Source organism: Lactuca sativa, chromosome 9 (genome assembly GCF_002870075.4).
Source record: "Lactuca sativa cultivar Salinas chromosome 9, Lsat_Salinas_v11, whole genome shotgun sequence".
Taxonomy (NCBI): domain Eukaryota; kingdom Viridiplantae; phylum Streptophyta; class Magnoliopsida; order Asterales; family Asteraceae; genus Lactuca; species Lactuca sativa.
In genome coordinates this window covers 177,953,264-177,975,378 of record NC_056631.2, presented here as the reverse complement: position 1 = coordinate 177,975,378, position 22,115 = coordinate 177,953,264, and the positions used below count along the sequence as shown (strand labels likewise).

At 37.1% G+C, this 22,115-nt stretch overlaps 1 pseudogene; it reads left to right on the top strand.

Moving 5' to 3' along the window:
• Window positions 1–845: 845 nt before the first annotated feature.
• LOC122196137 (acetyl-coenzyme A carboxylase carboxyl transferase subunit beta, chloroplastic-like) lies at window positions 846–1,916 on the top strand (annotated as a pseudogene).
• Window positions 1,917–22,115: the final 20,199 nt, after the last annotated feature.

Sequence of the window (22,115 nt, the reverse complement as noted above, 5' to 3'; positions counted from 1 at the left end):
GGGGTGCGGGGAGACTACCCCTCACTCTCTCTCTTTACTCGTATGATTGGTCAACCTTTTCAGTTTTATTAGTATTTATTAAATTATATATATACTAAAAAATTATAAAAAAATATATTAAAATTCATGGTTTTTAATTTCCTACAAAACAAGTATAATATTTGTGTAATATATATATATATATATATATATATATATATATATATATATATATATATATATATATATATATATATATATATATATATATATATTAAATAAAGATAGTGAAAGGTGATTATTTTCTGACTTTTGATGAGTAAATGAGAGTGAAGGGAAAACTGACATAACACTAAAAAAGTGAAAGATGAAAGATGATCATACTCTCCGGGGTATGGAAAAAAGAAACTACGTTATTTGCTTCACAATGGTAGTAACCATAACTTCATGGATATTAGTTTAGCCAAGAAAGGTGATATAAGGTGATACGTGATACTTACACATAAACAGGTAATCATTACATATTAATTAAGTATTCGTCACATAGACAATATAACATTTTCTACGTTGAATAACATTTACAAGACAACTATGTTCTACGAGAAGTTCACCGGCTTCCTGTTGGAAATCCACTTTTTCGCAACATTTGTTTATTTCTTATTATGAGTCATCTATTTCTTCCTTGTTTTGATCACTATTACTAGAGCCTTTAGCATGTACTTATCACCCGGCACATTTTTGAGCCTCTCTCTTCGTCTTCTTCAACATCATTCATAGCTTCAAAGATACAATTGGAGATCTTAGGTATATGGTCAACCACGATAAACGTTCAGATGATCCGAGCCGGAATTGTTAAGAATGCAATAATGACATTCTTCGTTTTCACAATGAAAATTACCACCTTGCCTTTAAAGGAGGTTAGAGTTGAGTCCAATGAAACTGGTATAGTATCCATTTTTTATAACAAAATGATTGGAAATATATTGACCTGATGTGAATTATGATTGTAACATCCGGATCCCGAGGTAATCCAAATTTCAAAATTCTAAGAATTTAGGGTTGCCATAACATTGAGGGGGGGGGGGGGGGGGGGGGGGGGCATTAATCGAGGATACACGACAGAAAGAATTGTTCTATTTCTAAACTTTACCTTCAACAAGCGTAGATTTTTGTCTATTTTCCCCATCACGAATCATGTGTACAAAAGTTCTACTCATATAGGTGTAACTCAACTATACCGGCATTTGTGGGTTCAATGCGAAAATTGTTATGGATTAAATTATAAGAAATTTTTTAAATCAAAGATACATCTTTGTGAACAATGTGGATATCATTTGAAAATGAGTAGTTCAGATAGAATCGAACTTTTGATCGATCCGTGCACTTGGGAGCCTATGGATGAAGACATGGTCTCTTTGGATCCCATTGAATTTCATTCGGAGGAGGAGCCTTATAAAAATCATATCGATTCTTATCAAAGAAATACATGATTAACCGAGGCTATTCAAACAGGCAGAGGGCAACTAAACGGTATTACCGTAGCAATTGGGGTTATGGATTTTCAGTTTATGGGAGGTAGTATGGGATTCGTAGTCGGGGAGAAAATTACCCGTTTGATTGAATACGCTACTAAAGAATTTCTACCTCGTATTATAGTGTGTGCTTCCGGAGGGGCACACATGCAAGAAGGAAGTTTGAGCTTGATGCAAATGGCTAAAATATCTTCTGCTTCATATGATTATCAATCAAATAAAAAGTTATTCTCTGTACCAATTCTTACATCTCTTACTACCGGTGGGGTGACAGCTAGTTTTGGTATGTTGGGGGATATCATTATTGCCGAACCCAATGCCTACATTGCCTTTGCGGGTAAAAGAGTAATTGAACAAACATTGAATAAAACAGTACCCGAGGGTTCACAAGCGACCGAAGCTTAATCGAAATCAAGCATAAGTTTTCTTCTATGATCGATCGATATACACATCAACAACTCCGAATTAGATTAGTTTCTCCTCAACAAATAAGTACTTGGTCCAAAAAAATCCGGCCTAATGGCGAGATAGTTGGAGAGGTGACAAAACCTTATACCTTTGTGTGGCTTTTCAAGAAATATCACAATCTCATTTAAGCACGCTACAGTGTGGCAGTGGTTTAATGAGAAACCCTAATATCTGGGGTTTGCGCCCTATTTAACGGAATGTGATGGCTAGGGTTGCTCACCCTCAGCCTCCATCACACACTCTCAGCCTCCAAGCAAACCCTAACCTCCTTTTTTGCTTTATAAGGTTTTTGTGTTGATTTTTGGGGATTAGAATAAGAAGAAGGTGACCTCTAGACTTGGATTCAGCAAGCAACTCTTCTTATCATTTTGTTGTGCATCTTCTGGACTCTTGTAAGTCCCCAAGTTCCAAGCTTTTTGGTTTATTGTGCATAGATCTAGATTTCTATGCCTTATTATTCATGTTGGGACATATTGGAGTGTTGGGATTTCATAAAGTTGCCAACTTTATGAATCCCTAGAGTCCCTTTGTGTTTAGGAGTGTTGGATCTGGAGTTTGATAGAGTTTTGAACCCTTACAAGAGATCTTGGCCCCTTTTGCTCTATTTTGACCTAATAAGAGTCCAAAACATGCATGTCTAGAAATTATGGATTTTATGTGATTATAAAAGTGCTAAAAACGTTCTTGAATGAGGATCTAGTAAGCCTTCAAGGAAAAGTGCTTAATGGGTTAAGTCAAGTCATGTTTTTGCCCTATTTAGACCTAGAAGTGAGATCTTTATCTCTTGGAAGGTCGTTGGAAACTTTATACACTTGGACCTTATAAAGGACCAGATCTGAGTTTTGGAGCCTTTAAAGTTGGAAAGAAAAGTGACCTAATGGTTTAAGTTGCCCAGACCAATCCCCACGGCATAGCCAATGATGGCCACATCTTGGCGACCTACTATAGTTGACTTTGACTTTGATTTTTGACCATTGACTTTGAACAAGTTTGAACTAAGGGCATTTTGGGTTTTTTGAGTTGTAGATTGATTTTAAGTCACTTTTTGTCGTATAAGTGACATGTAGAGGTGTCAATTTGAGCAGCATTCTTTTCTGCTAAACTGCGATGTGAGTCTCCTCATTGTACTCGTGGGTCACAGACACCAATGCCGACCCATTCAGTTATGTATCAAGGTATATAGGATGTTATATGATGTAGTGATATGTTAGATCTGTGTGATTACCTATTTCTTGGTTATATGTTTATCTGTTGCATATGTCGACATGGTGTGGTTGGGTTGAGGGTGTATTACTTTGTACTGTAAGCCAACAAACCCGGGGCAATCCAATTAGGAGATTATGGGACAAGGCAATCCAATCGGGAGGTTGTGGGCAGGGTAATCCAACTGGGAGGTTGTGGACCCAGTATGTTATATGTAGGGCAATCCAACCGGGAGATTGTGGGCCAGGGTAATCCAACCCAGAGGTGGTGGAGCCAACATACATTATGTATACTTGTTTAGTTGTGTGTGGTACTTTGGGGAAAATCACTAAGCTTAGGCTTACGGTTGAAGTTTTATGTTTTCAGGTACTTCAGATAATCGAGGGAAAGCAAAGGCTTGATCGTGCACATCCTTAAGATTTTATGAGATGTGTTCCTCGGATACTCTGATTTGCGTTTTTGACATTTTTAGAAACTATATTTTGTAAACACTTATGGTTTTGAATGGTTTTGGAAAAAATATAATTTTACCTTGATTTTTTGGATGTTACAAGTTGGTATAAGAGCCCTGGTTTGAGTGAATTTGATGAGCATTCGTGTGAATCCCGACTCCAACTAAGGATCTGTAAACGTTATCAAAATGGTTTTCGAAATTGGTTTTCAAAAATAACCAAGGAAGGATGAGATGTGTATAATCAATTGGAGCAACAAAGTATACCCCAAGTTACACACACTGTTATCTATTATGATGATTATAATAGAATTGCATGATAGTGGTAGGCTAGGGATCTTCGAGAATTGCATGACATAATTGCCTGATGTATGATGCCTGATAGCCTAGTATAACTTCTTATTTTTTAGATGAAATTAACATCATTACTGTAGTTGCTTAGTGTGTAACACCCGTAGATCCATGCTAGTCAAGTTAGAGGCAATAATTGTCGAAAACGACTTTTCGACAAAATATTATTTAGGATAAATAATTTAAACCAAGTTGTATTATATGTCACAAGGTTTCTGTACATATAAAGAACGCCGAAATCCGAGTTATAACGAAAAAGTTATGACCCGTCGAAGTTTCGCGACGGAACCGGCACGGCACCGGGAAGCGTAAATAGTGAATTTACGATAGAGAAAGATTTAGCCTTAGCAATCTAAACGAAAGTCGTAGAGTATATTGAACTAAGAACATCGATAAAAAGAACGTCCAAATCTGACTTCGTATGAAGAAGTTATGATTTTTTGGAGTTTCGGATTAGCGGTGTATAACCCGAAATTCGAATATTAGATCGAGTAACTTTTAGCCGACACGACCTAAACGAGAATCGAAGATCTCGTTAAGAGCAGCGTAATGAGAAAAAGATGGGTGAAAACGGACGTCGGATGAAGAAGTTATGAGGATTTAACGGACCAATCCTGTCCTGGCCTGTTAATAATATAAAATTTAAAATCGAATCAAAATTAGCCGACGGAGTCTAAATGAAAGTTATAGAGTACGTTACCACCTTCGCGTGGATATAAAGAACGTCGAAAACGGAGCTCGTACGCGAAAGTTACGAATTTTTAAAGTTTGCACTTGAATTTACGAAGCTGATTGCGAAGTTGCTGACGTGGCCAAATCTCACCCGTCGCTTGTTGAGCACGATCTCGCTTCGGATGATGACATGTAGCCTCACATTACGCCCCGTGTCCGAGATTAGTACGCCCAGCGTACCTTCGCTTCCTATCCGACCGGTGTGCGAGACAGCTGGAACCGAGGTGGCATGCTTATCTGAAGTTACGCCCCGCGTAGCCAAGAAGCGTAGTCCGAGGCCTCGCAGGGTATAAAAAGGGGCGAGGGTCTCCGCATTTTTCACACCATTTCTCATTCTCTCTCTAGTTTCTTTCTCTCTCTAAGGGTTTTAATCCTCCCCTAAGCCTAGGTGATCCCCTCGCACCCTAAGGAAGCCCCGAGGCTTCCGGAGTCCCGAGAAAAAGGGTCTTTCGGTTTCGGAAACGCTGCTCCGAGCAAAGCCCGGTTTTCTTTAAAATCCGCTGTAAGTGAGCTACGCTTACGCAATTTTTAATATAGCTTCCAAATAATTATAGTAATGTTATTAGGTCCTTAAAATAATTATTTGGGCTATTATTATGAGTTATATTGAGTGTTATTTAACGCTTATATAATAATAATAGTCAGACTATTAATTTGTCGCGGTTATCGTTAGACTAAACCCTAGTGGTATTGATACTAGGTTTTATCGAAGGAAATTGTTTTGAGAGTATCGAAGCGTTGTCCGAGTGCTGAGTCACCACCTTTCAGGTGAGTACATGGTCCCTTTCATCTTACACATAGATATGAAGTATTCTATATAAATTATGTGTTATGTGTGCGTATTATCTGAGTACTTGCTGTCTATGCTAGTTGAACGATTTTATACACGTTTTAAAGGATTTAAACTGTATATGTATTTTATATCTACAAAAATGTTGGGGTAAAACATGGGTAGATGTAATAGATGGAATATAAGTTGGACGATGAGTCGAGAGGTGTTATAGACCACGAGGTGAGGGTGAGAGGTGAACGATGTGAGAAGCCTTTTCCCAAACGATGGCCCCGTCATTCAGCAGAGTATGGATGACAACCACGGACTATTCTAGACAGTCTAGTGGAACACTAGCAGGCTCGCAACCCGCAAGTGTTGTGAACGATGTGTTCACTCGGTGTACTCTAAACCTTGGCGATCATGCAGACTTGATGCCTAAACCCTGGTGATCATGCAGACTTGGTGCCAAAACCCTGGCGACTATGCAGACTTAGTGCCTGTTGTATAAATTCTGGCGACTATGCAGACTTAGTGCCTATTGTATAAATTCTGGCGACTATGCAGACTTAGTGTCTAAACCCCGGTGACGATGGACTTCGTGCCGATTCCTTAGGATGATCCTTAGGAATGTATGAACGAGGAATGGTTGATTCTTAGGGTAGATCCTTAAGAGTAAAGAAGATAATGGGGATGACTAATTAGGTTGATTGTTTGATTGTTTGAACATAATAATTATACTATTGTGGGTTGAAAACCCTATGTACTCACCAGGTTTCCCAACCTGACCCACTTAGTTTATTTATATCACAGGTGTTGATATGAAGTCACATTACACTGAGAGATTAAATAGATGTAGATCACTAGAGTAAATAAATGTAAGTTCTGTTTATGCTTATGTTTCTATATTGATGATGACATCCCAAACGTTTTAAAATAAATAAAATACGTTTCTTCGAATATGTTTTGATAACGTATTTATCATGTTTTTCTAGGAACAAATTCCGCAACATTTTTATGAAAAGAAGTACTCTGATTTTTATAAAGCATAAAAAAAATCGGTCTTTTCTAGCCGTGAAAATGGGGATGTCACATAGTGTGTGCATCATAGTTCTACATAACTAAGATTCTATAGCCTGAGAATGTTTGATTTAGCCTTATTTCCCATTCTTGTCTGATGAAGGGCTTAGGGTAGAATCAAGTATTCAACCGTCTATAGGATCCAACGTTATGTATGATTAGCATGCACCAGTGGCTACAGGGTTGGTGGAAGGTTCATGGGTGTGTTCGGGTGTAGCGGGACCGTTGAGGGAGGGTTAGCCACTCTTGGGAGAGTGTGTATAGGTTGTATGTGTATCTTAGTTGTAAGTTGGTTTTGGGTAGTTTGTGATGATCCTTTGAGACAAATACGGGTAGCTATGGAAGGTAGTATGGGCTCGTACTACTGAAAGCATAGGACCCGTACGCGTAACAAGGAAGTCACAAACCCCGAGGGTTTAGTCTATCTGTGATGGTTGTGACGGTATACATTATGGCATTTTTGATATATTTTGGTTCATTTTCAGTACAATGTTCACGAGAGGATCTGGTTCTGAATCTGGAGCGGGTGGCCAGGATAGGTCGAGGTTGACTAATGATCATATACGAGAGATGATTACCATTAAGGTGGCTACTACTGTCCGTGGTTTTATTCTAGAGTTTTTTTGGGTCTACTAACACCGCTATGATTGAGCTATTTGATGATCATTATGCCTCCCTTACTGAGACTATTGTTTCTGCAGCTATCGTCGTTGTTGCTGCTATAGGGATTCAGGGGATGGGTGATCATTCCAGTATCAGGACTTCAGCAACAAGAAGCCCCCAAATTTTGATGGGGTTAAGGACCCGATTGTGACAATGAGATGGTTGTCTAATATGGAGGACTACTTCTTCACATGTTCGTGCTCGGATGACCAAAAGTTCAAGTAAGCCCTGAACCTTCTTCAAATAGGGGCGAAGGATTGGTCGAACCTGATACCTGGTTCCTATACTCCTAAGAAGAGGGTTGTTGTTACTTGGGAGCAGTTCTAAGAGATGTTTCGCCAGAGGTATGTTCCCCTCGTGGAGAGGGAGAGATTGCTCAAGAGTACCTGGATCTGAGACAGATGACTGAGACGGTGACATAGATCACAAAGTGATGGGTTTTAAGCATATCTACATTCCTATGTGATCATGCAACCCTAATTGCTTTGGATCTAAGTTTTTCTCTATTGAACATACAAATATGAACACCAAAGCAATAACCCTAGATCTAGCATATACAATTCGAAATTCATATATAAAATTAGGGTTTTATCATTACCTCTCTTGTTATGTAGTAATAACAATAACCACCTTGACTCTTGAAAGCTTAGTGCCCTAAGTGTTGCACCTCCGGTGGAGTCACAAACACCCAACATAACAAGGATGACAATGAGAGACTAGAAATTAGCCAGGGTTTCTATCTAGAATGCATAGGACAAAATTCCAAGTGTATGGAGGGTTTATATAGTTGAGTGAGCTGCTAGGGTTTCCGGAGGAAACCCTAATTCCTTGATTAAGGATTAAGCAATCCATAGTCTCCCTCTTTAGAGCCTTTGGACGAAATCTTATGGGCTTACCCATAAACTTCGCCCACTCCACTCTATGGAGTCCATCAACCCAGTTTTGCAACTATCAATGATTTGCAAAACAACCCCTCCGTTATTAATCAGTTCCTTTAATCCCAAAATTAATATCAAATTAATTTCTGATTAATTACTAATTAATAATATGATTTCCAAATAACATATTAATAAAATCATTTCGAGTACCATTTTATTATTCATATAATAAATCCTATGCTCTCTCCCCACTAGTCATTCTATCAAGTTGCATGAGTGAAGGCAACCCAAAAGGGTCATGCTACAAATCAAATTAAGTACATACCAATTATAGTTATGGGCTTAGACACCTAATCCAACAGTCTCCCACTTGGATAAGTCTAATAAATATTATTGCAAGTATGATTTCAGAATATGACTAACAATCGTAGCTTTCAAAAGCCGTTGTCGAACTCTGATCTTATCAGTAACGTGTCCTTTAGATAAGGGATTGAATATTCCTTCGTTCTACAAGACATGGAGTATAATCATTATCTCTGTCCATGTGTTGTTTCCTAACTTCCGATTTACGACGACCGACTCAAACTAGAACTGAACACATCAACTTAGTCCAGGCTTGGTCAAGCGCATAGGGTGTCATCACTAAATCATCGAGGGGCCCATGGATATCAATTTTATCCCATTTAGGGTAAAAGGAATGGATAAACATCGAATCATATGATTGTACTATTTACTCGTCAAATCACACACAACAATACGTTTTATAACATCAAGTTACTGATGCGTTTATGTATTATCAATGCATACCCAAATTGTAAACAACAACTATATGTCTCCGTTTCAAAAATATAAGATATTATCATCTCATAATCACTCGTTATTAAATCCATCAAGTGATTCAAATGAGCGTGGGTTTAAACCAATACTAAAATTCCTATTTCAGGAGTACTTACGAACACTGTAGCAGATATTTGATATGTTTAAGCACCTAGACAATCTATAGTCGAATTCATGACAGTCTTACCTCATTACTTACTTCCAAAGTATGATTGATTGTGGATATTTGAATAATCTTATTATTCAGGAAGTAAATCATGCAAAGTGAAACACAAGAACAACCTAATCCAATATGGTCTCAAAACTTTTGAATATAAATAAAACACTTATTATTTAATCACCATATTAATTAGACCTTATTCATTGTTTACTGTTTCGATTAATCAACTCAATACTTGAATTAAAACAACAGTCATCCCATGCTCCAAGCATGCACACTATGTTTATATATGGTCCTTCCTTTGTGAAATAGATCAACTGAACACATTTCCAATGATGCTCATTTCACAATTTCCTAATCCTTATAAGTGTAATAATGCAAAATTCTTGCCACTAATAAAATGTGTTAGAGTCTAACCTTTCATGCAATGATCGTTTTGTAATGTCGAGGCTCCAAAGTCACAGAGACTTGGCCAATGATATTACAAAGCATTCCATTTGAGATTGTTACAAGAAATTCCCCATAAATGAAGTCTTACATTCAAGCTACATTCCTTGAACATCCTTCTTGCATAAAAGTTTCCAAATTACACATAGATTCTTAATATCCATCTCCTATTATGGAAACATTTCCATAATTGCCATATGACAATACATTCTTAATAGAATCCTATCTATTCATAATTATATCAATATGGTCCATCCATTACTATACTTCCAACTATCCACAAGCAACCAATCTTCGATAAACCTTAGATTGTCCTTGACAGTTGTTTAGCAACTTTAGTCACATTTGGTTCTAGTCCTTTTTCCCTCTCAATGTGCTAGACATTTGGAAAAAAATCAGAACAGCTGAATATTATAGCATATGCAATCGATCCTATATCTGAAGCATACGGGATACGATTCATAATGTCTTACATAAAGACATGATACTTGACCGGTCTCTTGCTAAAATATTCCCATATATAGAATTTCTTATGTTGAAACATTTCAACATGATATTCATATAAGACATGACTAAGTTTGATTAAAATTTCAATATAAGCTTTTAGATTCGAAATGAAGTATAAATGCCCTCTCCCTTAAGCCTTACTATAGCGAAACAATTTCAAAATTATGCAACTTTGCAAATTCAGAACTTTGTTTCCTATAAATAGCATTGCTAACTTGCAATACTTAACATAATAATTACACTCCCACTAGCATAAGAATTATGTTCTTATTAGCATAACAATTATGCTCCCACTAGCTTTGACATGTATCCAGAAATCAATTGGACTTCTAGAAATCAATACCTATTGAATTTCTTACAAAAGTTCAGATTTCTTATAAGTGGTGCTTCAATTAGTCTCTATCTAGACTTCTCAAGCTCATACACCTTTCATTAGACAGCTTATGTGTGTGTATAAACCTTTTCAAAACTTATAGTAATAAGTCCCGAATGTTCAAACTAATTGCCGTTTCTCATAATTCGAACTATGAAGAGGAATGTCGTAATCATATTCGAATTTCAGAACGTAATTATCACAACTGCCAACTTTAATCCTTTAAAATCTACTACTGAAAGCGTTCCTCACAATCATTTTCATGAAGTAGAGAGAAACCTATTGCCACTTAGATTTTATGATGTATGTGTTCCTATCCATGTGAACATGCCATTTCCAACAACTATCATAAGACAAGGTTTATGACAAATTCGAACTCATATGGATTGAATCTGCTTATTCTTAATTTCTTGCCATCCGGCAGCACAAGGGCCTACCAGTGCTTCAAGGTTATTGAGCAGCTCACCCATACATATCAATGTACTTTCACTGATCAAGGTGCTTTGCCTTATGCAGTCAAATAAGAACTCATAGGACTCACATGCATAGACAAATTAACTGGAATAGGCACAGAAATAAGAATATGTCAACACGATAGGTTGTTAACCTCAGGTCGTGTGCTAGTGATTACTAAAAGGTTTATTCTTGTTTAGTTCTTGAAACTATTCAAGACAACTTAAGACTCCCACTGACCTCTTGACATATAAGATTCTCTGTCAAGGAACATTCATTGACAAATAAATATTCAAGAGTTAGTTCGGGTTCTTATCAAGAAACACTTCATATAATTGGTCTTAGTTGGTCTTTGTTTTATCCAAAACATCACAACTACCAATTTCAAATGTGCAAGAGTAAGAAACATTTCTACTCCACATTTCATGAGGTGTTATAAACCTACTTAGAACATGTCACTCAAGGTACAACTTGGAGTAACTAGAGTATAACTCTAAAATTTAACTTTGGAACGAAGTATGACTCATCTTCTTGATTTAACCATTTCAACAATAACCGATTCCTATTCTTAGTCATATGAATGCACTAAGGTGTCCTTAGAGGATCAATTGTGACATGGTTCCATAATCATTAGGATGATCATAAAAAAACAATACTAAAGTAATCTCCTTTCCTTTCAGATTGGAGAAACTTTCATCTTTCTGCCCAATGGATTCTTCTTATTCATTATGCTATATTTTGAAACTTTTTCAAGGTATCAGAATTACACTTAATCTTGTAAGCATAACCATATTTACTGAACAAACAACAAATCATGATGAATATATTTTATCGTCCTTTGTGGTGGATTTGACCAATTCACATCAATGTGTACTAGATCCTTTATTCCTTCACTTGACTCACATATACATGTGAACAAGGAATTAGTCTTAATTTCCCAAATACCAAGATTCTCATACATCACACAATACAAATCGCATGATTCCAAGTTTCTGTCCAATTGAAACTTGGGTGATGAGAATCCTTCCTCACTCGGTGAATTATGACACTACCACAAGCGACATAACTAAGAATCAAATCCATTTTCAACATTGCTAACAATACAAACACCAATTTTCATAAGTGTCATTGCAAGGAAATGTAAAATATGATAAAATCAAATTTTATTTTATTAATAAAATGTGGAAAACTTGTCCTTACAATGCAAATACATATGAAAACTATGTTTCTCAATATTCCTAAGCAATCTATCATAACTCCTAAGCAGCAGCTCAAAAATCTGATCATTGAACCATGCGATTGAAATCCATTTCATCATGATCAGACTCAGCTTACTTTTCTTTTAAGCTTCTTCTTTCTCTTAGATTCTACAAAACATCAAATTGTAACTTTACATCATGTAATAAGAATCTATAACTATGAACTTAATAGAGTTAGATAGTGAATGTACCTGAAGTAGAGTCATACAATTTGACTTTACCATCTCTTAGATCTCTCAGGTACTCAGGGCAGCTTCGCTTCCAACGTCCCTTCACTTGGCAATAGAAACACATGGAATCTTTAGGAACAACACATGGGACTATCTCAGAACTTGCCTTTTTCTTTACCGTATGGTCAAACGGTTTGACCTTGGCCGATCCCTTTCCTTTGGGAAGAGAAACCTTTTATGGACTACCAATGTTGTCATTATTAAGGTCAAACAAATTTGCTTGACCAGTGAGCCAAAGCATTGCTACTTCAGCTGAAATTAGCAAATATGTCAGATCAATTAGGGTCACGTCATTTTCAGTCATATAATAGTCCTTAACAAACTGACTATACGGCTTAAGAAGCGAGTGAAGAACCAAGTCAACAGCTAGCTCCTATGGAAAAATGACACCCAACATCCCTAGTTTGTCAATGTGCGACTTCATCTTCAGGACGTGTGCACACAGACCTTCCATCTCGGTGTTTGCATGACAATAGGGCTTGAGTGATCGTGAACTTTTCAAGTCGACGAAAACGTGGGTCAGGAAGAATTACGGGAGGAGGTAGAGGAAGATAAGTATGATTTCCAGTTCCACCAATGCACGAAGAAGGGAATGATCTTTCACCTTGATCAACACGTGGAAGATCATCTTCATAAGGAAAACCTTTTCCAAAGGATTAAGGAAGACCATAGTTGTCAGAACTAGACATTTATAAAAGGGAGAAATTCAAGCTAGTTGGTTTAATCCTTAATATAACACCCAAATGAAATATTAAGGCTAGGACCCAACACAATAATTCACAATTTGGAAGAGGGATGCCATAATCCATTTGTAAATTATTTGAAGGTATGTAAATGACGATTTACCAATTCCACCATGAAAACGAAATTTTAAACGAATTAGGTTTTAAATGAAATTCCTTGATCTTTTGAGATTCATTGAACTTTTCAATGGCATGTTTAATCTTGATTATGCCCTTCAAGTTTGTGACTTGGATACCGAGGATCACAAACAAGGTGTGAATAACCATGCAAATTAGCTTGGTACTCTCGATGACATTTATCACTTAATCAATGTGTCAGTTAACCACACACACTTCATTGATCAATGATAATTTACGAGTTACCCATTGCCATCCTTCATTAGTCCCATATTAGTGCGCCGGTTAACCACACACACTCCACTAACGAGCAATCATGTGCAATGTGCAATTTCATTGGTTAACATCAAATTCGCATTTTTCCTAAAGTAACTAAGATTGGGAATTTATAAAAGCATTTAGTTACTTTATAATTCGTTATACTTTTAATGAGGATTTAAACTCATATCCTACATGTTCGGCTAACGGTCTTCCACTAGTCAAGAGTGCGGTGGGTAAGAGCGGATACTCAATGAGGGTCATTTTACAGGCCGCTTCCTTAAACACCCCTTATAGACCAACTTTGTGAATGAGGCCAACTAACGGTAAGACAGACTTTTTCTTATACATCTATATAATTAAACTTTTAATCTTATATAGTATAAGGGTGTATTTTATACATTTAAAATACTAAGTGGTTTAACCTTTAATAAATTAATCTTTTAATTTGATTAAATTTAAACCTATCTATGGATTTATTAATAGTCTTTTAATTAAACCATTTAATTAATTAATTAATAAAATCTGTGTGGGTGTATTTTTAAACTATTAAGAATATTAGGGTTTTACCATTTAAATTTCCAAAAATTAAAACTTTTAATTTCAAATTCAAACTATAAAACCAAAAGGGTGCAATTTGAAACTATTAAAAAAATACTAGGTTAAATCTATGAATCAAAATAATCTTATATTATCCAAATTTAACCATATTTTCAATTTTGATAAGGATATTGTTGGGACCATGATCCTTACTATATCCAGGATCCCCATCCATATCAGGTTCCCGGTAAATTAACGTTATTATTTTTAACAATATTTATAATGGTCATATTTTGTCTATAACTAACACGTGTGCAGAAATAGTCAAGGGAAGACCAATTCTCAACGAAGAATCATCTTAACTATGCTAAAGACCCGGAATACTTGCTCAAATAACGTTCGTGAAGCTGGTCATAGATGATTCCGGGAATATCGAACATCTTGTTGGCTAAGTTAGACTATAAATTGATATTTGTAATCTACACACGACACACTGTTCTTTAGCTCAAGATTACTCTATGAAATTCTCTATTCATTCTTACAAAGAAATCATTGTAATATTTACTTTATATTAGTAAAATCATCAAGACATGTGATCATTATCACCTCCCAAGGTTTTATGCCTGAGATCCTAGCAAGGATCAAGGGATTTCCTTGTAAACCATCGTGTCAATTTTCTTTTACTACTTGCGATTACACAATCTGAACATCACAGCCTCTCATTCAATTTGGTTGATTAATACTTGTGTAGTTTTTGACCAAAACAATTTGGTGCCCACCGTGGGGCCGTGGTGTTCAAAATCCTCGAAAAAATCATGTCTACACAAGCGATCCTCTCTTCGTCTTCTGCTCCTTCCATTCCTACCAAAAACCTACCACTTCCTCTGAGTGGACCCCCCACTCAGAGGAAAATGCCTTACACTTCCAAGAAAAGCACCCCCACAATCGCTAATCCAGGAAGTTTGGGATCCTTATGGTTCCAGGATCCGACTGCCTCAGTCACTACTGCAGAACTTTTCGCTATGATGAGGAAAATGACGCAACAAGTGACCCAACTTCAGGAGGAGAATAGAGAACTACTAAGAGAAGTGGAGAGGATGAAGGAAGAATTTCAAAAATCCCAGGAAACTATGCCTACAGTTGTGCAACCAAGGATCATGGACTTCAATAATGCAGGATCCTCAGAAAATCGCAAGAAGGACACAATTCCTGCCACTGTGGTGTCACCCTGGGGGGCAACAATGGACAACCGAGCGTCTATGATCAATGATCCTTTCAATACTCCTATAAAACCTTGACTCTAATAACTTCTTGAACAACAATACTATCAATACTAACTACACCAATGTTGATGCAGGAATAAACCCGAATATCGCTAGGGAACTTCAACAACTAAGACAAATGATCTCCAGTGTACCCGGAGTGGTCCAACCAATACCAGAAGCATCCCCTACAAGCCACAGAATCTCGAGATTTACTCCTACGATAGCTGATACCAAAGTTCCTAAACGCTTCCAAACTCCCAGCATGAAGCTATACGATGGGACTATAGATCCCGAAGAGAATATAGCCCAATACAAAGAAAGGATGGAGATCATTCCCATCCCAAGGCACTTGAAGGAAGCTTGCCTATGCAAAGGATTTGGTTCGAATCTCACAAGATCAACCCTCAAATGGCTACTAAACGTTCCCCCATACTCTATTACTTCATTTGCACACTTACTTAATAAATTTAAAAACCAATTTTCTTGAAACATAACCTTCGAGAAGATCACTAGTGATCTTTACCGGGTGATTCAGGATCCTAAGGAAAAACTTAGGGACTTTGTTAACAGGTTTGGCAGGGAAGCTCTGAGTATCCCCAACACTGACATGGCCACCACTGTGGAAGATTTCAAAATGGTAATAAGAAAGGATTCACCCTTCTACGAAGACATTGTGATGACCCCATCCAAAAGATTGGATGAAGTTAGGTGTCGGGCATTAAGGTTCATAAGGCTCGAAGAGGATAGAGAGATCTAGAAGAGAAGCAACCCTTCGGATCAGTATGAAAACCCCAATAGGAAGGCCGAATCCTCAACTCAAAGATCCTACAAAACGAAGCCCTATTCCAAACCGGATCATCATAGGGTTAATGCCCTTGACGATGGAGGAGAAGAGGAAGAACTTCCTAAAATCACTGACTATTGTTTTTATGTGGATTTTTCAGGGGTAATTCATGCTATGTAGGATTTTGGAGATAAAGCAAGATGGCCAAAGAGAGATAACAAGTCCACTGCTTGGAAAGACAAGTCCAAATGGTGTTCTTACCATGAAGACTTCTGCCACATGACGGAGGATTGCATAGCTCTACGAAAAGAAATCAGCTACCTCCTTAGCAAAGGACACCTCAAAGAGATCCTCAGGAGAAAAAGAAAAAAAAATCCAAGGAAAATAGCCAAGACGATCACAGGATCCCAGAGAAACCAGGATCTCCATCCACCGACGCTAATATAATTAACGGTATCTCAGGCGGATCTAATATATGTGGTACCTCTTATTCTCAGGCTAAAAGGCACGCCAATGTCTCCAAAACAGAAAAGGAGGATAGGCCACAAAAGAATACCATGGTTAGCTACAAAAAAGAAATTACATTTGACGAGACGGACAAGGAAGGAATTTAGGATCCTCATCATGACAGACTGGTGATAACGCTATATATGGCCAACCATTTCGTCAAAAGGATCCTCGTTGACGAAGGATCCTCGGTCAATATCGTACTCCTAGACGCGCTGAAAAGAATGAACATCCCAGAATCGGAGATAGTCAGAAAATCCTCATTTCTCATGGGTTTTAGAGGGGAAACAAAACACACAGTTGGAGAAATAAAGCTACCAATATACATAGAAGGGGTAAACTGCATACAAAATTTTTTGTGTTATTGACACCCTGTCTTCTTGTAATGTGATACTAGGTAGACCATGGATCCACGAGATGAAAGCGGTTCCATCAACATACCATCAGTGTGTGAAGATGCCCACTCCATGGGGAACGGTAAAGATCATGGGAGATCAAAAAGAATTGAAAGAATGCTATAAAACCTTTATGAAATCTATGACTAAACCCCAACAAGCATAGCAATTAAGGCATGGGGCATGATATATTCTAGAGACAAAGGAACAAGACGTAAAGGAAGTACCCCTGGGCATCGAGGATCCTGAAGCTAAAATCCTCATAGGATCCTGAAAATAGGAATGATCAAGGAAGTGAAATTCCCAAGATGGCTAGCTAACGTGGTTGTCGTACAAAAGAAAAATGGAAAATGGAGAGTGTGTGTAGATTACACGGATCTCAACAAGGATTGTCCTAAGGATCCTTTCCCTCTACCACCTATTGACTCTATGATAGATGCGACGACTGGCCATGAACTCCTAACCTTCATGGATGCTTCAGCAGGATTCCAAAAAATCCAAATGGAACCATCAGACCAAGAAGATACTTCGTTTATAACACCAATAGGTATATATTGTTACATCGCAATGCCTTTTGGTCTCAAAAATGCAGGTGCGACATATCAAAGATTGGTAAATCGGATGTTCAAAGACAAACTGGGGGACACCATGGAAGTTTATATCGACAACATGGTAGTGAAGTTGAAGAAAGCTGAAGATCACCTTAGAGACCTTAAGGAAACATTTGATATATTGGATGAGTACAATATGAATTTGAACCCACTCAAGTGTCACTTTGGAATGAAATCAGGCAAGTTCCTTGGATACATGGTAACCAAAAGAGGGATAGAAGCAAGCCCAGAATAAATAAAAGCAATCATGGAACTAAGATCCCCATCTTCAACAAAGGACATCCAGAGGCTAATCGGAAGAGTAGCATCACTCAACAGGTTTATTTCAAGATCCTCAAAAGGTGCAAGCCCTTTTACGATATATTGAAAAAGAACAAGAAATTTGAGTGGAAAGAGGAACGCGAGAAAGTGTCACACCCCCAAACCTGAACGGCGGAAACGTTCGGGGGCGGGGGACGTCATATACAGTATCACAACAACTGTATAATAGTAATCAAAGTAACAACAACCATTTTATTGATAATATATATAATTTACATTGAGTTCAAAACATTACATGATTTACATTAAAACTAAAGCAAAAGATAAGACGTGATACTATTATGCTCCGTCTTCAAAACGCCTGAGTAAGTACCTGTCTACTATTTTTCCTGAGAATACAAGTGATTTTGAAAGTGTATCAACATTTAAGTTGGTGAGTTCATAAGCATTTTTGTGTTCGAAAAGTACGTTCTTTATTCTTAAAGAATGATGCTTTGAAATAAGAAATCATATTTTTTTTTCTAGAAAGTTGAATTATAAATCATTTGTTTGTTGAGTAATTGTATTTATCCCAGAAAATCCTATATTTTCCATAAATCAAGTTGTAGTCTAATATAAATCAAGATTGAAAAGTATAAGTATATTACCATACTTAAATTAATGATATATAGTTTTATTTGTTTATAAAACTATTTGAAGAGATATGTTTTTATGTAAAATTCCTCGTATAGTTGTTTATTCGATTGCTTGTAAAATACTGACGTTTATCCTGTAAAATCCTATATTTTCCATAAATCGAGTTATAATTTAATGTGAATCAAGACCGAAAAGTGTAAGTAAATATGCCATACTTATATTGAATAACTTGTAGTTTTATTATTAAATAAAACTAGTTGAAGATATGTTCACTCTAGATTCAGAATGTGATAATGATATCCTACTATGATTACTTAGTACAAACGAGTTATATAAAAAATAACCATAAAAATACTACCCCTTAAGTTTATTTGAGAAACATATTACTACGTGTATGAGTCATTGTTTCCGCCATGTGAGTTCCTATAACCATACTTTTATGACGGATATGTCGGATATGAAATTATCCAGGCGTCGAAGTGTTATGACATTTGTCACCCCGGGGACTGTAGCTAACAGTCAGGGTGCGGGATCGTCAGTCCCGTATAGATCTATACACAAATTCACGCTCTCCTTACAAGAGACTCTGGTTCATAAGTGGGGACTTTCGCGGGTACAACGAAGAGCCATTGTCTCACAAATATACTGCTAACAATGAGTTCACGAGTAATACGGTGAAAAACCTTTTAGTAAGTAAATAAAAATACAAATTTTTATTTATATCAGCTTACGATAGAAAGAGTGGATTAAATCATAAATTATACTTATTATAATTTATATGCTTGTTTTCATATCGTTTTTCCTTCTAATTAAAATAACATGTAATTTCCATAAACTATGCCTATCATAGTTTATATGCATATTATTTATGTAATAAAACCTTGTTATTAACAACTTTTAAAAGTTTACAAGTTTGATAACATTTATTTCTCGTAATTGATATTTTCATGTAATAAATAGATAAAGTATAAGAAAAACATAATCAAAAGTTTGTATTTCAAGCACAAGTTTTCTTGTGTTATACTTGTATCCCCCCCCCCCCCCCCTTTAAAACATATAAAAATTATTGAAAAGTGTAGGGGTATGAACTCACCAGATAAGTGGTGATTTGGGCAGCGTTTCATTTCTAGAAATGATTTTCCTTGACAAAACCGTGAGTTTTTGAAGAAAAACCAGGCTTTATGTGGGCAGAGTTTCGACTGGAAAAGATTATTTTTTTGAGGACTTCGGGGCTTCGGGGCTTGCTTCATGACTTGGATATGATATCGGGGTGTTGGGGTAGTGTAGAGGGGCTTATAATTAAGTTTAGAATGAAAGAGAGTTGAGTTTTGTAACACAAACCCGAAGACCTCACATCTTATTTATAGGGGTGGGCAGGTCCTCGGTACGCAGGGCGTTCCTGCGAGGAGCGTTGAGCGTTCGGTTACGCGGGGCGTAAGTGGCACGCGTCAGGTTCACGGATATGTGGCTCGGACGTGTCTTGGTCTGAGAAAATGTGTCAATCGTGCGAAGAAGAGGGTGACGTGGCCGGTTCCGAACCATGTGTATACGAATGTGGGGCGTACTCCCTCGGAAATGAATATTTAAACTTAAAAAATTCATATCTTTCGCATACGATCTCCATTTTTGGTATTTTTATATCCACACGTAGGCGAGATTATGCTCTACAACTTTCATTTAGACTCCGTCGGCTAATTTTGACTTTATTTTTAATGTTATATTTTTAATAGGCCGGGACAGGAAAAATCCGTTAAAAATTCATAACTTCTTCATCCGACATCCGTTTTCGTCTGTCTTTTTACCGTTGAACAACTATTGACGAGATCTTCGATTCTCGTTTAGGTTGTGTCGACTAAAAATGGCTCGATCTTTAATTCGATTTTTGGGTTGTACACTGCTATGCCGAAACTTAGAAAAATCATAACTTCCTCCCGGTTTAACGTGTTCTACGACTTTCATTTATATTGTTAAGGCTAAAAAACATTTTATTGTAAACTCACTTTTTATGACACACAGCGTCGTGTCGTTTCTGTCACGAAACTTTGATGGGTCATAACTTCTTCGTTATAACTCGGATTTCGGCATTCTTTATATGTACGGAAATCTTGTGACATATACTAAAACTTAGATAATATTATTTATTCTAAATAATCCTTTATCAAAAGTCATGTTTGGCATGAAATAATGGGTTGTTACAGAAAGCCTTCCATGAACTTAAAAAATACCTAAGCTCTAATCCACTACCGGTGAAACCTATAGATGGAGAACCACTTATCCTCTATCTCTAAGTATCCCCAAACGCGCTAAGTGTCGTTATGGTCAATGATCTTAAAGGGGAACAACATCCTATCTACTATGTAAGTAAAAGTCTCCTAGATCCTGAAACTAGGTACTCTCATCTCGAAAAATTAATTCTTGCCTTAGTAACTGCTTATACCAAATTAAGACACTACTTTGAAACATACAATATACATGTAAAAACTAACTATCGTATAAAGAATGTCATGAGTAAACCAGAAATGTCAGGAAGTATGGAAAATGGTCGGTAAAATTAAGCACATTTGACATCAGATATAAACCAAGATACTCCATAAAATCACAAGCATTAGCGGACTTTGTGGCTGACTTTAGTGATGATCTACAAAACGATGTAGACATGGAAGCCAAGCAACTCCTAGAAGATTAACACCTGGGAAAATGGACATTGTTCATAGATGGAACTTCAAATTAGAAAGGAACAGGCCTTGGGATCAAACTAAAGTCGCCACAGGGGGACATCATACCCCATGCAGTTAGTTGTGAATTCAACACTACTAACAACGAAGCAGAATATGAAGCACTCATCATGGGACTACAATTAGCTAAGGATCTTCAAATCAAGGATCTTCAGGTATTTGTTGATTCTTTATTACTAACCAACCACTACAATGGATCTTATGAAGTGAAAGTTGAAAAATTAGCATTATATCTAGAGATCCTCAAAAAATTAGCTTCTGATTTCGAAAACTTTAGCCTAACCCAAGTTCCCAGAGAGGAAAACACAGAAGCAAATGCACTAGCCAATTTAGGATCCTCCCTTAAGATCCCACCAGAGACGAAGATTCCTATAACTCACGTAATAACCCCAGCCATAGAAACCCTCTCCGACGAGTCAGAAGGTCCTAAGCGTCCCACAAGCATAGCAGTTATTGAAGATCCTGACCCTAGGATCCTTTCTCAAAGAGATCCTGACGAACAGGATCCTCTGAGAAGTCTGCAATCATGGAACCAACCCATTATAGAATATCTCCAAAATGTCACAATCCCGACAGGAGAAAAAAAAGTGAAAGAGCATTTAGGACGAGAGTCTCAAGATTCGTTTTAATCCAAGGTAAACTTTACAAAAAATATATGGCATGTCCATACCTAAGATGCTTGAATGATCCCGAAGCTGCAGAAGTCTTAAAGGATATACACGAAGTAGATTATGGCAATCACACCGGGGGCAGATCCTTATGCTCCAAAATACTAAAAACAAGATAGTACTGGCCCAACATGAAGAAAGACTCCTTCCTACATGCTAAAAAAAGCGATTCTTGCCAAAGACACAACAACATCCTGCACCAACCGGCAGAACCTCTACATCC